Consider the following 13,596-nt stretch of genomic DNA (forward strand, 5'->3'; position numbering starts at 1 on the left):
GTTCTGTCCAGCTCAGGGAGGGAGCAGGATGCGCCTCAGAAACACGGTCAGCGAGGTTGGGCGGTTATGGAGAGCTCTGCTTCGAGCCGTGTCCCTCTGTGCCCGGGGTCTCCCCGCTCCCTTACAGGACCGGCCCAGTCAGGACCGGGGCCTCAGCCCCGAGGCCGAGGAAGTTACTCTGACACGTGTGAGCAGGGAAGGTGGTTTGATTAAGACCAGTATTAATCAACCATTAAAATTACTGCCTGGCCGGGACCGGTTTGGCTCAATGGGTAGAGCGTCAGCTTGGGGACTGAAGGGCCCCGGGTTCGATTCTGGTCAAGGGCATGTACCTTGGTTGCGGGCACATCCCCAGTAGGGGTTGTGCAAGTGGCAGCTGATCGATGACTCTCATTGCTGCCTCTTGCACACCCGCTACTGGGGATGTGCCTGCAAACAGATACATGCCCTTGTCCGGAATCGAACCCGGGACCTTTCAGTCCGCAGGCCGACGCTCTATCCACTGAGCCAAAGCGGTCCCGGCTCATTGATGTTCCTAACTCTCTATCTCTCTCCCTTCCTCTCTGTACAAAAATCAATAAAATATATTAAAAATAAATAAAATAAAATTACTGCCTGCCTTGCACAAGATAACTGAAGACATTTACATAAATAAACATAAATAACATTTTTTGAAAAGCTTTATTTTTAAACATTTAAAAACTGAGAAATTAAAATATGTTTTTAAACTTAAAATAGTGTTGATTTTACAGACTAGATATGGGATCTTAGACCAGAAACATGTAGTTTTTAATTTATGGAGGAGATCTGTCTTTGTTTTCTTTTCACATTACAATCTTTGATTTCAAATATGATAATAGTAGGAGTACTTTCTTGGGATTTTGAGCTGTTAAGCATATGCTGTTGTAAAGCGCCAGCCTAACAGATGGGGCTTTCCGGTGACCAGTGGGGCGCTGGGCTGCAGTCACTACGAGCTGGGGGTGGCCTCTGTGGGAAGCTCCTCGGGTCTGTGATGGGTGAGCTGTCTGGTGTGGAGGGGAGGGTTTGGGGGACGGGAGCTGTGGGTTCGGTTAGAAAGGGGGGTTTCTTACCAGGTGAATCCTGCTGGAAGCCCCTCAGAACTTGAGATCAGAACAAACGGAAAGTCCCAAAACGCTAACAGTCAGTCAGTATTTTCCAATAATGCCAGCTTTCCAGCCAGGCCAGGCAGTGCTGCCGGGTTACCGAGCGAGGCGTACACGGTGCCGGGAGACGGGGTCAGTCACCGCTGTGTGGGGGCTGGAGAACCGGCAGTGGTTCCCCAACGAGGGCTGTTTTCTCCGGAGAAGGAGGTGGGATCGGAATTTCATTTCATCAGAAGGCTATTTTGGGGAAACTTGTTTGAAATGCAAAGGAGATTCCTCCGTGCAGCCTCACAGATCCTTAGGATGCCGCTGTTCCTGCACAGGCCCCTCCGGAGGCTCCGGGCCCGAATGGTGGCTGCGCCAGTTAACCCACAGGAGCTCTCGGGCGCTGTGTGAGGCCGGTGCAGGTTAGCGCTGCTCTGGGGACCGGCGTTTGTGGTGAGTGAACCTGCCGCGCCCGGCAGCGCGCCGGAAGCCCTTGGAGAATGAGCCCGGCTGTTGGCGAATGAGTCCCTGTGGTGGCAGGACGCGGCCGCCTCCCTCCGTCACGGGCCAGCTTTCGGGGTACGGGTGGGGGCACATACGGGAACCCCAGTCTGTGTGGATGATGTGTCTCAGTCCCGAGTCTGCGTTTTCTCATTTCTGTGACACTGTCTCGCAGAGGCTACCAGAGACCTTCATTTTTCAGGGACTCGTGTCAGTAATGAACCTTTATTTGGCTTTGGAGTAATTTTTCTTAAATTGCTGGGTAAAGAAACAGCGCATCCTGCTATGTCAATGGACTCCGAGTTACGCTCTCCTAAGTCCTATTGTTTTGCGTATTGATGTGTCTGGGAGGCCACAGCGGAAAAAGCCAAAGCTGGTGACAGGTCCATGGGGAGCCCCGGGCAGGGCTCCTGTGTGTGCTGGGAGCCGGTGTGTGCCTGGGAGCCGGTGTGTGCCTGGGAGCCGGTGTGTGCCCACAGCCCGCCGCCTCCGGGCAGGGGCCTGTGTGTGCAGGCTCATCGGTGCTGGGGGGGACGGGCAGTGCTGGCCCCCGCACTTTCCCCAAGGGCGGGCGTTCCCTGGGCGTGGCTGTGGGGACCAGCCTGATGGGTTGGGGGACAGTGCATGGTGTGTGTGTGTGGGGGGGGGTAAGGAGAATGGGGAAGCCCTTGCCATGTCTCGGTTGGGCAGGAAAACAGTTGTTCTGAGGAGGAGGGGGAGCACGTGAGCATGTTTTATTAACAGTTAATTGGAGAAAATGGATGCTAATTTATTCATACACACATGCAGCTTGTAAGGAAAGTGAAGAAGAGGGTGAGGTTGTTTGGTCAGTTGATGGCTTCCTCGGTTGGGGGCATAGAAATGAACCTCCGCGAATTCCCAGGCCCCGGCTCCCTCCAAGCGGAATGCCCGCTCCACATGGGCCTCTGAGAGGAGGGTCCGAGCCGAACGAGTGACTCGGGCGCCCCGAGCACGTTCCCTGGAGTGCTGGTGAGGGAGCTTCCTTCCCACTCAGACGGCAGCGGGCTCCGTAACCAGGAAACAAGGGAGCCGAGTGGCCGCACCCTGTTCTAAGTCGTGACCACCGTGCGGGAACTGACCCCTGAGCAGGCTGCTCTGGCCGGACTGCGAGCTGCCGCTGCGTGGCCTGCGCTGTCGGCCCAGGAAACCGAGTGAGAAAGATGGGACCAGACCCGCCGTGAACGCCCTGCGCTCGCTTCCTGGGGACCTGCCCGGGCCCTGGTCCTGCCGAGGCCGTTGTAAGACGGACAGACAGACCCACCCAGGAGAGAGACTGCATCTTAGAGGGTTTGCTAATCGCTGGCCGCCTCTATTAGAGGAAGACGTAGAACTGAACCTGCTCTTTGCTCTCACGCCGTGGGGAGAAAGGCTGTTTTCCACGTCAGAGTTTAGCATGTGCCGTGAGGCCTGGTCAGGAGGGAGTCTGTAGGAAGTGATCTTTTTAGAAAAGCCAATCGAATGCATTTGTTTTTCCAATACCTAAGAATTTACCCTTAAAATACCCAGCAGTTGGCATAGCCTGGGTCTCAGCCGAGGAGCTTAGGGAGAAATCTGAGCAGCTGCTGGGTAAGGATCCCTCGAGTCGTGCTTGTGGCTCTTGGAGAGCACACTTACCGATGGCGCGGCTGTTGTCATCAGAGAGGATGATGTCATCAGTGACGACAGCAGGAGACGCTGTGGGGTGGCTGTCCCTGCGCCCGCCTGCCTCCCGCTCCCGAGGGGGCTGGTCGGGAGGAAGGGCTCAGTGCCGAAGAGGGGGTGCTGCCAGTTCTCGCTTTCCTCTGACCCCTCCTCCACCGGGAAACGGCAGCCCTTTGTTCCGTCTGGTTTTAGTGCATCCTAGCTGGGAAGATGCTGGGCTGGAGCACGTTAGGATGGTTTTTAACCCTGGACTGGGTGCAGAGGGAGGGGGGAGCACCGCCTCCGGGCCCGCTCCCCTGCTGCAGCCCCCGCAGCCCCCGCCGCTGGCGCTGGCGGTGAGATAACGCGGGTGCGCGGAAGCAGCAATAATCCCGTTTTCTCTCCAGGTCCCGCCGAGGAGCCCCGCTGGCCTTTATGTAATAAACAAACGGCTGCCCGCAGAGCTGGCGCAGGTTTGGAAGCAAGGCCTGGGGTGGGAGTGAGAACTCCGCGTCCCTCGGTTATAAATAGGACTGGGCCCATGTGGCCGGTGCGGCGCTGGTGCACGGGTGTGAGTGACCGGTGCGTGTGGAGCAGCAGTCGTAAGCAGGGCCCACACGCAGGGCTGATTCCCCCTGGACACCCCAGTGGTTCTGTGAAGAGGGCCAGTTGGGTCAAAGCGTTGATAATGTAGTTTGTTCAGAGAGGACAGAATTCCAGAGGGCTTTGGAGTTGCAAGTGCCAGTTGTGTGTTTTTAAAAATCCTCACCCAAGGATGTTTTTATTGATTTTGGGGAGGGGAGGGGAGGGGAGAGAGAGAGTAGCCTGAGCCATCGCCTCCCACATGCTTCCTGACCAGGGGTGGAACCACAGCCTAGGCGTGTGCCCTGACGGGAACGGAACCTGACACCTTCCGGTGGACAGGACGATGCTCCAACCAACTGAGCCACTCGGTGGGGGTTGTTGTGGTTATTATTTTAATTAAAAAATTACGAACTGGATTAAACTCGGAGGGGAGTTCCATGTTGTGGGCCTCACTGTGCACAAAGCCTGCCTTCCCCAGAGGCTGTTCCCAAGGTCAAGGTCCCAGCAGAGTGGGCTTCGTCCTGCAGCCTCCTCTCAGCCTGTCGGCAGCGCCATCTCCCTGAGTGGCCGCGGACCTCTGACCTGGTGATGCTTGGGGGGCGCGGGTGAGTGAGTGAATGCGCTCCCGGAACCTGCTCTTGGTCTCCTGGGCCTCCCGCTGGCACAGGTGCTGAAGCACCTTTTGCTGGTTAAGAGAAGTGAGGACCAGCCCTGGCCAGTTTGGCTTGGTGAATAGAGCGTTGGCCTGCAGATGGTCCCGGGTTCAATCCCAGTCAAGGGCATGTACCTTAGTTGTAGGCTCCTCCCTGGCCGGGCCCTGGTTGGGGTGCATGCAGGAGACAACCAATCGATGTGTTTCTCTCATCCATGTTTCTCTCTGTCTTCCCCTTTCTTCCACTCTCCCTAGAAGTCAATGGGAAAACGGCCTCGGGTGAGGATTGAAAACACACAAAACCATGAGGACCGGAAGTCCCGGTGCCTGGCTGTCACAAAGTGCGTCCCCGTGTGTCGGCAGGCTCCGGTCCCCGGTGAGAGTGGTGCCCTCCACGTGGTGGTGATGGTAACGCACGCAGGTCTGGGGGGAAGTGTTCATGTGGATGCATTGGCATTGAAAGAAATGCCAAGGCCGAGGTCCTCTCCTCCTCCAGGCCTGGATGTCAAGTCATGGTTTCCAGTGCCATCAAACGGAACCGAATGCAGGTCCCGTGGCGGGCCAGTTCGATGGCAGCGGGGGACTGGGTCTGGTCGTTACCGGCACTGGGAGAGTGGGCTGAGGCTTCGCGTTTAGTCCACCTCCTGTCCAGTGTGATGTCCGTGGTGAGCTGTTTCCTTGCTTTGCTCGGTTTGAGTGCAGTGCATGCGCAGTGGCACTTGGCAGTGTGCCGTTGGGTACCACTTTGAGAAGTGTGTCTGTTTTGACCTTGGTTCCTCCTGGAGCTCACAGGATGGTAGGGAAGGTCAGAAGCAGCCGTTCATGCCAGTCCAGGCCCCTTCAGATCTGCTCATGGATCTGCTCATGGAGCCGTTTCATTGCTGGTTCACTGAACTGCCTCTCACTCAGATGTGCAGCCAGACCAGTGTCCCTTTGCTTAGCTAACCTCAAAGAGCTTGAGTTGCTGACCGTATTTAAAAGCTCTGTAGAGATGAGGCCAGGCCCTGGCTGGTATGGCTCAGTGGTTAGAGTGTCGGCCTGCAGACTGAAGGGTCCCGGGTTCAGTTCCAGTCAGGGGCACATGCCCAGGTTGCAGTCTCAATTCCTAGGTGTGCAGGAGGCAGCCAGTCAGTGATTCTCTCTCATCATTGATGTTTCTCCCTCTCCCTTCCTCTCTGAAATCAATATAAATGTTTAAAAAAAATAGAGCTGAGGTCAGTCCAATAAGGTGTGCGCCGTGAGGACAGAACACAACCAGTGCATCGCCATGTGGAGGCAGGGAGGCCTCCAGTCGGTGCCGTGTGACCTGTTTGTCCGTTCTGTGGCTGCTGCTCCTTGTGAAGGTGAGACCAGCTGTGAGCGAGGATGTGAAATAGCAGGGACTCCGCACCTGTAATCGTTCCTGCTGTCTCAGGTCAGCTGCGGGATGCTTGCACCAAGCAGGCAAGGCCGGTCCCTGTTGGAAACGGCAGTGGCCTTGGCCTTGGCCTGTGGTTCCTCTGGAAGAGGATGCGCTGAGGGGAGCAGCGCTCACGGGGGGTAACATGCGGCAGACGTTCTGTGCAGGCTGCTCCCAGGCGTGTCCCGCCCAGTGGAGCCAGAGACTCATCCTTCCTTCCTTGGTATTTCACATCCAAACGATCCAGCCTTCAAATGGGGAATTTAAACTCTGTGACTTCGTCAGCCTCATCTAGTTAGCAGTTTTCTTCGCTGCCTAATGAGAATGAAGTTCACTCGGTTTCGTTTTTATGGGGCTGGGCAGGCTAGCAGTAGCTTGGGCGTCTCACTAGGGATGAGGTAAAAATAGATTGTGCTGGAGGCAGAGACTTATATGGCAGATAGTTGACAGTAGAGAAAAATAAAGTTTGGGCTTGTGTCTCAAATATTAAATGTGAATTCTACTAAAGGATATATATTTTTAAAGATGTTTTTGTGGATTTTTAGAAAGGAAGAGAGAGAGAGAGAAACATCAGTGTCAGAACAAAACGTGGACCGGCTGCCTCCTGCATGCTCCCCACCGGGCATGGAGCCTGCACTCCAGCATGTGCCCTGACTGGGAATGGAACTGGCAACCTTTCTGTGCGGGGATAATGCCCAACCGACCGAGCCCACCGGCCAGGACTGGAGAGTATTTAAAAAAAACAATTGGCCCATCTGGCTTGGCTCAGTGGTTGAGCATCGACCTATGAACTATGAGGTCACAGTTCAATTCCTGGTCGGGGTACATGCCTGGTTTGCGGGCTCAATGCCAGTGCGATGATTCTTTCTCATCACTGATGTCTCTCTCTCTCTCCCCCTCCCCTTTTCTTTCTGAAATAAATAAGAATATATTTTTAAAAATTGTGATTGTTTTCATTGGAAAATAACATTTAGTCTCCGTGTGCTGTTGAAATATTTCCAGGTTAAATTCGGTGCACAGCAATGTTTCTAGTTACGATTTTGGTGGAGTGACCGTGTTGTGTGATACTAGTTAGTCTGCATCAGCTAAGACCCTGAGCAGATTAGGGAAGGCCAGTAACTAATTAAGCCTCTGAATCTCGGCCTTTAAATAGTAAAATAGCCTCAGCTGGCTGGGCTCCGGGGGTACAGCCTGAGCCTGTGGACTGAAAGGTCCCAGGTTGGATTCTGGTCAGGGCACTGGCCCAGGTTGTGGGCTCGATCCCCAGGGTGGGCGTGCAGGCGGCAGCTGATCCGTGATTCTCTCTCATTATGAATGTTTCTCTCGCTTTCCCTCTTCCTGCCTCTCTGAAAGCAATAAAAACATTTTTTGCCGAAACAGGTTTGGCTTAGTGGATAGAGTATCAGCTCAGCCTGCGGACTGAAAGGTCCCAGGTTCGATTCCGGTCAAGGGCATGTACCTCGGTTGCAGGCACATCCCCAGGAACAGGCGTGCAGGAGGCAGCTGATCGATGTTTCTCTCTCATCGATGTTTCTAACTCTCTATCCCTCTTCCTCTCTGTGAAAAATCAATAAAATATATATTTTTTTAAATTAAAAAAAAAACAAAAAACATTTTTAAAAGAAGTAAAATAGTTTGGTAAGTTTTACATATGCCTGTAGCTTTGAATGTAGTGAAAAGCCTTCATTATGTCTGTCTGTGTGCTGCTCCTCGTGGCTCGCCCCCCAGCGCCCGTCCTCCCTGCGCTGCTTTCGGCACCTGCCAGCGTGGAACCAGGGCTTGTGCTCGGCTGGGGCTCACAACCCCACTCTGTGGCACACAATGCCTGCCCAGCTGGCACCCCCTGCCCCAGTGGCGCTAGACGCTGTGACAAAGCCACAGTCACACGCTGATTCAGCAGCGGCCCTCACGCTGCTCTCCACTCCCATTCCGTGTCCGAGGAGTCAGGTGTTGTCATTACGCTTAATGTGTGGGTTTTCCTTAAATTCAATGAAAATAAATTTGTTTTATTTGGTTCTTGAATCAAAAAGCAACGCTGTCTTCAAGAACAGAAGTGCCTTTTATGAAATGTGTGTTTATATACATGCAGGCACACGCAGCTACAACGCATGCATCTGAGGCTGCAGCAAGGGCTGTCCCTCCTCACCAGCCGGAAGGTGTGTCCGAGCACGAGAGAAAGGCCGAGCGGAGAGCGTGAGGCTCGGCTGCCGCAGGCTGTCAGCCGGGCGGTGAGCTGCACCTGGAGCGTGGATGTGGGAACAGTTACGGGACTTTGGTTGTTAATCCTCCCCCGAGGATATCTTTCCATTGATTGTTAGAGTGGGAGAGAGGGAAAGACAGAGAAACATCAATTGGTTGCCTCCTGCACTTGCCGACGTGGGCCTGGGCTAGGGAGGAGCCTGCAACCGAGGTATGTGCCCTTGGCCAGAACTGAATCCGGGACCCTTTGGTCTGCAGGTGGGTGCTCTACCCACTGGGCAAAACCGGCTAGGGCAGAACTTTTTTTTTTTTTTTTTTTTTTTTAATATATTTTATTGATTTTTTTTTTACAGAGAGGAAAGGAGAGAGAGGCAGAAACATCGATCAGCTGCCTCCTGCACACTCCCCACCGGGGATATGCCCGCAACCAATGTACATGCCCTTGACTGGAATCGAACCTGGGACCCTTCAGTCCGAAGACTGACACTCCATCCACTAAGCCAAACCAGTTTCGGCCAGAAGTTATTTTTTTGAGTGAGATCCACATGAGAAAATTGCCACCATAGTAAGTACAGGTTTTTTGATTTTCATCTGTACTCAGAATTTTCCATATTTTCCAAAGAAGCCTCTTTTGCTCTCTGGTTTAAGTGGCCAGGCTCTCTGGAAGTGCCTCAGGTGGACTTGGGGATGTCTGTCTTCTTGTGATCTGTTCTAAGAAATGTTCGGATTCTGCTTCTAAAAGTCTTTTCAGATGCGGAGAGGACAGTGTGAATGTGAATGCCTGACCTTTCATACGGCAGCGGGACAAAGGCGGGCTGGGGCCGAATAAAGAGCGAACACACATCTGGCGGCTGCTGTCTGTCACTGGCTTCGCTAAAAAGAATACTTTGTTCTCAGAGGCAAACTGGTGCCTGTTTTTAAGTGGGGTGCTCTTTGAAAACGGGGGGTGCAGATAGATTTGATGGGAAAACTCCTCACCCAGACTTCAAAGCCTAGTCTGAATGTCACATTTGTCTTGTTTAAAGGCACAGGAATAAAACACACACCGGCTCCCAGGACACTCCTTGGTGCGTATCAAACCCAACCTTTACCCTCCTCTGCACAAAAGTGCTTACTCCGGTGCACGCTTTTATTAGCTTGTTGATACAAGTCACAGTTGATCACACCCTTTCTTAATAAAATACACCCCGTTTGTCTCTGGTTGCTTAAGAGCTTGGAACTTTGGTGGTGGGGGGGCTCTTAAGAGGGAGTGACAATAAACCCCAGGCAGTGAGGGGGGGCCCACCACGCATGCAGCCTCTCGCCGTGGGCAGCTCTGCTCGGGGCCGGGAGAGCCAGGCCGCTGGCTCCCTCCTGGGTTCCGTCTTGGTCCCGGGGTGAGACTGCATGCAACCTCCACCTTTTCTCTCCCCGGACATTCCTGGTTTAACCCCATCGTGGGACCGGGAATAATGAAGCGCTACAGGTGGTTCTTTTTGGTCGCTCCTTACGGATTGATTCCTCAGTTGGCCTGTGAGTTTGTGTTGAGGTGTCTGTGCGCTACACCTGGCTTTGGCCTCTCAGGATTGAACAAAGGTAGACAGCTTACCCTCCCCCAGGGGCCGCTGACATTGCCGTAAACCCAGAGTCCCACTGAGTTTATGTTTATTCTTCTGGGTTGAGCAAAACTCTAATGCACAACCTTTCGGGTAGAGTTTTTATAATTAGAACTATGTACTATAGCTCTAAAAAGTGGGGGTGCTTTGCCGAGACCCGTTTGGCTCAATGGATAGAGCGTCAGCTTGGGGACTGAAGGGTCCCCGGTTCAATTCTGGTCAAGGGCATGTACCTTGGTTGCGGGCACATCCCCAGTAGGGGGTGTGCAAGAGGCCACTGATCGATGATTCTCTCGTTGATGTTTCTAACTCTCTATCTCTCTCCCTTCCTCTCTGTACAAAATCAATAAAATATATTAAAAAAAAAAAGTGGGGGTGTTTTAATATCTACAGGACTCGTTCCAGGCGGTGGGTGGAGCCTCACAGCACGGAGGTTACGTGACACAGGTCTTAGCCTCTGGAGAGTGAAATGAAGTCAGTGAGAAGTAGCTGCGACTGGGGAGGAGCACAGCCCCGTACTCACGTGTTTCGGTTTTGTCCATTCTCACTACGATGAAGTCTCAGCCGGAGAAGCCGGTGGCTGCGGATTGGAAAGGGCCTGCCGTGACCGCAGTCCTGAGAGTTCTGTGCAACCGGTCACCCTGACGGCAGCGAGAGGAACGGCTGCGTGGTGGGCCGCGGCTCGCGACCCTGCGCTTTGTGTTTTAAGGTGACCGATGAGCTGGTAATTCCAGGAATAAACGGAATGCTTGCCGGCAGGAGTCACTCTAGGCCTCCTAATAAAAACTAAATTAAACTATATCCTTACAGCCCTCCAAGGCGAGGTGACGGCGTTGGGAAATGTGGCAGCATTCCCCAGTTATCCCGGGCCTTCTTTGTCCAGCCTCGGAAGACTCTGCTCTCGCTCCACTCAGAATTGACCCTCGCTAGCTTTTTAAAGTGTTTATGCACACAGACATCAGTGTCAGTGTTCTGCATATTAGCTCATTTTGGCTCCCATAGGACTCTGTCCCACATCCACCACAAACCCCCTGCGCTGCTGGCCGTGCTCCTCCTGGGGGCCGCAGTTAGTGGAAAGGAGATGTTAGCTCATGGTTTTCTGCAAAGAATGGGCCCAGTGTGGTGAGAAACCGAAATATTTCAGCAATAGCCATGAAATATAATAGTTTCCCAAGTGCACACAGGCTCAAAAAGTTAATTGTTCATTTATGTTTGATGCTGGGATTGAAACGTTGGATTAAAACCAATTAAATGTTCCTAGAAGCAACAGAAAAAGTTTCCTGATTTATGAATAGAACCATTCAAATGGCTCAGACACAATCCATGTCAAGTAATGAGGTGTTTTGTTTTTTTGGCAAAGGAGAACACAAAACAGGCATAGGGAGTTCTCTTAAAAAAAAAAGTCTTTACACATCTCCGCTTGGACACAAGGTCAGTAAAGTTACATGCACTGCAGGCAGGAGGGACGGGAAGCTCGCTCTTCACAGGACCGTCCCCTCCCCCAGGTGAGCCCACAATGAAAACACCGCGTCTTGCATCGGGGCCGCATTCCTGGACTTAAGTCAACATCCTAAGTTACCGAGCTAAACACGCGCCTCTGCCTAGCAACCCGCCCTCCCTCCACCAGTTGCATGCGGGCCGGCTGTGAAGGACACATCCCTGTTCCCATCCAGCCGTCCACCCTCACCCGAGCTCCTGCCCCAAAGTGACAGCACGCACACGACCCCCGCCCCCCCCCAGCCCCCAGCGGCCACGGAGAGGACCGCTGCTGTGGAACCTCAGGAACCCACAACCCGGAAGCGGGCGGCTGGGGCGCACGCGGCCCGGTGCACCCCGCCTCGGGCAGGGGGCAGGGGGCAGGGGGCGACTTCGGCGGGAGCCGGCCGGCCCGGGCTCCGCGATGGCGCTCGGCCGGGCCCTTCCCGCGTCCCGCCGGGCAGCCGGGCCGGGGGGCGCGGCCGGCCCGCAGGGCGCCCTCTGGCCCCGCTGGCGGCGCGCCGGCCCCGCTCCCGCCCCCCGGCGGCTGCGCGCTCCCCGCCGCCCGCCCGCCCGCCGAGCCCGCCCGCCCGCAGCGCCCTCCGCTCGGCGGCCCGGCCACGGCGGCGAGCGGCGCGCGGAGGCGGCGGCCGGTCGGGCGGTCGGAGGCCGGCGGCGCAGTCAGGAAGTGACAAGCCGGTTTCCTCCGGAGCCGCGGGACCCGCGCTCGGCGCCGCGGGGAGGTGCGCGGCGGCGGCGGCGGCGGCGGGGTCCGCCCGGAGCGCACGGTAAGCGGCGGGGGCGGCCCGGGCGGGGGTCCGGGGCGCGCGCCCCGGGGCCGGCGGGGAGGACCTCGCGGCCGGGGCTCGCCCTTCTGGTTTCTCTGTTGCTGTTTCCTGTCGCTCCGCCCGGTCTCCCGGGCGCTGGCCGCCCGGTGCCGCGGGACTGTCAGCGGGGACGGTGCGCGGGTGGCCCTGCTCCGCGTCCCACGGCGCCCGCTCGCCCGGACGCCCCGCAGCGGCGCCGGCAACTCTTTGTTCGCGGAAGTTGGCGGCGGCGCCCGGGTGCGGGCGCGGGGACCGGCCGGGGTGGCGGTGCGGGCGGAGGCTCCTCCCGGCGGGCGCGGCGGGCGCGGGGCCGGGGGGCTCCGCACATGGCAGGCGGCCTCCGGTCCGGCCCGGCGCTCCCGGCGCTCCCGGCGCTCCCGGCGCTGATTGCTCACCGGAGCCCGCCTCCCTCTGGGGTCCCCCGGGCGGGGCAAGGACACCCCGAGTCCGGGGCCCTCGCTCTGCGCCCCCCGGGGCTCCCCGCTCCCCGCCCGCAGACCGGGACAAAGCTCCGCGCGGACCGGCGCGCCGTGCTGAGCCCTCCGCCCCGGGCGCCCCGGAGCCGGCGCCCGCGCTCCGGCCGCGGCTCAGCCCCGCGCACCGGACCGGGACGGGGAACAAAGAGCCTCCGCGGCGCTGGCGAGCGGATTCCGCCTCCTGCAGGCCGCCCCGCCGTCCCGGCCGGGACCCCTGGCGGGACCCCGGAGGGAGCGGGGCGGAGGAGCCGGCCGGCCGGACAAGCGTGTGCACCGGGCCGTGGGGCCGGCTGTCCCCATCGCCTGCGGGCTGCGCACGGCATTGTGCGTGGCCGGGAGGCCAGGCTCACCCCGCGCTCGTCCGCAGCATCTGTGCCCCCGGCAGCCCCGGCCGGGGGACCCAGGCAGAGGGGCCCGTGTGAGGACGGGGGAGGGGGCGATAGCAGGCGGGTGACAGCCCTGTTCCTGGCGCCGCCGGTTTTGGTTTCACTTCGGCGGACCGTTGAGCTGTGACTTCTCTCGCCCGTACAGTTTGGTACTGAACTGCGGGTCTGTGGGCAGCCAGATCAACAAAACGGCTGCTGTCCCAGCTGCGAAGCCTGGGTCTTCAGTGCAGGGTTCAAAGCCCTTGACCCTGTGTCTGTGCCCGGCCGGGGTCTGGATGCAGCCAGGCACCCTGCAGGCCTTGAGGGTGCGCACCCAGCTGCCTGGGCGCTCCCCGGCCCCGTCTGCAAAATGGGAGCTTCAGGCCCATCTGTGCTTTTCTCCCAAACGCCCCACCCGAAGAGCAAGATGGTGTGACTGCGGGCCTGCCTGCTGTTGCCCAGGACCTCCTGGGTCCCTGAGAGGGGGTAGGAGGGTCATTCTGACAGCGAAGACCAGGGCAGACAGGACACAGGTGGGCAGCGCTGTGGCTGCAGAGGTGGGCGGGACCGGCCTGCGGGGGGACCAGTACCGCACCCGGTGCTCGGTTATTTCTCCCTCCGGTTTCGGCTTGGGGGTATGTCGCGTGCATGGAACATTTCGGAATCACGCGAAGTTCTTTTGGGAAGAGCTTTGAGACCCTCCGTGTCCCTGTGGCCACACTAACGGGGCTTTCTGCGGGTCGCCCCGGTGTTATTTCTTAGGCTGTTTCT

At 56.9% G+C, this 13,596-nt stretch overlaps 1 protein-coding gene across 1 annotated transcript in view; it reads left to right on the forward strand.

Annotated features, from left to right (window-relative positions):
* Positions 1 to 11,780: 11,780 nt before the first annotated feature.
* FAM53B (family with sequence similarity 53 member B) overlaps positions 11,781 to 13,596 on the forward strand; it is a 44,417-nt gene continuing 42,601 nt past the window's right edge. Inside the window, exon 1 of the mRNA XM_036439351.2 lies at positions 11,781 to 11,945. The gene's annotated coding sequence lies outside the window, so the exon portion shown is untranslated. The remainder of the gene's footprint in view (positions 11,946 to 13,596) is intronic.

The sequence above is a fragment of the Pipistrellus kuhlii genome, unplaced genomic scaffold (genome assembly GCF_014108245.1).
Source record: "Pipistrellus kuhlii isolate mPipKuh1 unplaced genomic scaffold, mPipKuh1.p scaffold_m20_p_15, whole genome shotgun sequence".
In the NCBI taxonomy this organism is placed as follows: domain Eukaryota; kingdom Metazoa; phylum Chordata; class Mammalia; order Chiroptera; family Vespertilionidae; genus Pipistrellus; species Pipistrellus kuhlii.